The sequence below is a fragment of the Triticum dicoccoides genome, chromosome 7A (assembly GCF_002162155.2).
Source record: "Triticum dicoccoides isolate Atlit2015 ecotype Zavitan chromosome 7A, WEW_v2.0, whole genome shotgun sequence".
NCBI lineage: Eukaryota > Viridiplantae > Streptophyta > Magnoliopsida > Poales > Poaceae > Triticum > Triticum dicoccoides.
The window spans coordinates 21,070,135-21,073,024 of record NC_041392.1 but is presented as its reverse complement, the minus strand read 5'-3'; positions in this window follow the sequence as shown (position 1 = coordinate 21,073,024).

Here is a 2,890-nt window from a genome sequence, read left to right as displayed (position 1 = left end):
ATATATATATATATATATATATATATATATATATATATATATATATATATATATAATCGTGAAAAAGACTTTCAATCTATTCATTTTCAATCATCGCAGTACAACAAAACACCAAAAATAATAAAAATTACATCCAGATCCGCAGACCACATAGCGATGATTACAAGCACTGAAGCGAGCCGAAGGCGTGTCCCTGTCATCGCCCCTCCATCGCCACGGTCGGGCACAACTTGTTGTAGTAGACCGTCAGGAAGTCATCGTGCTAAATCCTAATAGGACCAGCGCACCAGAATAGCAACCGCCGCCGATGAAGAATAACGTAGATTAAAAGGATCCAACCCGAAGACATACGAATGTAGAGGAACAACGACCAGATCCGAGCAAATCCATCAAAGATAGATCCGCCAGAGACACACCACCACACGCTCACAAACGATGATAGACGCACCACCAGAACGGGGACTAGGCTGTGAGACCTTTATTCCGTTTTCAGGGAACCGCCGCCGTCTCGCCTTCCTGAGCAGGACACAAACCGTAACAAAACTCAAAGGAACGACTAAAAACGAAGCCCTCCCAAAAAGTGTTTTGTATTGTCTCGTACCATAGCATATCATAATGTGTACTCATCCAGGCTGTGCATAATGAGTATGCACACAACCAACACTAAGGCACACACACAAAATATCATGTCGGCAAATAGTAAAGTCATACGTGACCGAAGCTATACTTGCAGATTGAAAAAAAAAACTCCCGAAATGATGAAAAACAGTGATAGCGGTGAGCATCAACACCAACCATATCATGACAACATAAGGATTGCGAGAAAAGGTTCTCCAAAAGGGATGCGTCCAGGAATAGAATGGCACGCAAGCTCTGCCATTGTTCGAACCCACTATCGAAGGTTAGATCATGGTTATTCACCCTGAAGATCTAGTCCAAGCAAACTTCGAGAAATGCATTCGCCAAGGTAACGACGCATAAAATGCCGCCATTGCCAGGTAATACAGCTTTCCAATCCTCGATTCAAATTCATCTTTTTGAAAAAAAAAGTATATCAAAGTACTGAACAAACAATTTGAAATCTAATGATGCGAACCTATCAATTTAACTTCTTATAGCCTTATTCATTAGTATTTATATATATCTAACTCATAATCTGAAATGTTAAAACAATATTCCCCAATCGACTTCTAATCTTCCATACATTAAAAATCTAAAATTTCGAAACTTAGATTGTTACAATTTATATTCATCAAAATTATAAATTAAAAGTGACGTTGGGTTACACAAGAGAACAAGGGCAAGGAGAAGAAGGATCTCAATTATTTGATAGTCTTATCTATTGGTTTTGATATGCAAAAAAAATTCGCGAGAGGGGGGGGTGAAGGAAATATGCCCTAGAGGCAATAATAAAGTTATTATTTATTTCCTTATATCATGATAAATGTTTATTATTCATGCTAGAATTGCATTAACCGGAAACATAATACATGTGTGAATACATAGACAAACAGAGTGTCACTAGTATGCCTCTACTTGACTAGCTCGTTAATCAAAGATGGTTATGTTTCCTAACCATGGACAAAGAGTTGTTATTTGATTAACGGGATCACATCATTAGTTGAATGATCTGATTGACATGACCCATTCCATTAGCTTAGCACCCGATCGTTTAGTATGTTGCTATTGCTTTCTTCATGACTTATACATGTTCCTATGACTACGAGATTATGCAACTCCCGTTTGCCGGAGGAACACTTTGTGTGCTACCAAACGTCACAACGTAGCTGGGTGATTATAAAGAAGCTCTACAGGTGTCTCCAAAGGTACATGTTGGGTTGGCGTATTTCGAGATTAGGATTTGTCACTCCGAATGTCGGAGAGGTATCTCTGGGCCCTCTCGGTAATGCACATCACTTAAGCCTTGCAAGCATTGCAACTAATGAGTTAGTTGCGGGATGATGTATTACGGAACATGTAAAGAGACTTGCCGGTAACGAGATTGAACTAGGTATTGGATACCGACGATCGAATCTCGGGCAAGTAACATACCGATGACAAAGGGAACAACGTATGTTGTTATGCGGTCTGACCGATAAAGATCTTCGTAGAATATGTAGGAGCCAATATGGGCATCCAGGTCCCGCTATTGGTTATTGACCGGAGACATATCTCGGTCATGTCTACATTGTTCTCGAACCCGTAGGGTCCGCACGCTTAAGGTTTCGATGACAGTTATATTATGAGTTTATAAGTTTTGATGTACCGAAGGTTGTTCGGAGTCCCGGATGAGATCACAGACATGACGAGGAGTCTCGAAATGGTCGAGACATAAAGATTGATATATTGGAAGCCTATGTTTGGATATCGGAAGTGTTCCGGGTGAAATCGGGATTTTACCGGAGTACCGGGAGGTTACCGGAACCCCCCGGGAGCTATATGGGCCTAAGTGGGCCTTAGTGGAAGAAGAGGAGAGGCAGCCAGGGCTGGGCCGCGCGCCCCTCCCCCCTAGTCCGAATAGGACAAGGAGAGAGGGGGCCGGCGCCCTCCTCCTTCTCTCTCTCTTTTCCGCCTCGCGAATCCTATTCCAACTAGGATTGGGGAAGAAGTCCTACTCTCGGAGGGAGTAGGACTCCTCCTGGCACGCCCTATGATGGCCGGCCGGCCTCCCCCTCTTGAACCTTTATATACGGAGACAGGGGCACCCCAGAGACACAAGTTGATCCACGTGATCATATTCTTAGCCGTGTGCGGTGCCCCCTTCCACCATAGTCCTCGATAATATTGTAGCGGTGCTTAGGCAAAGCCCTGCGACGGTAGTACATCAAGATCGTCACCACGCCGTCGTGCTGACAGAACTCTTCCCCGACACTTTGCTGGATCGGAGTCC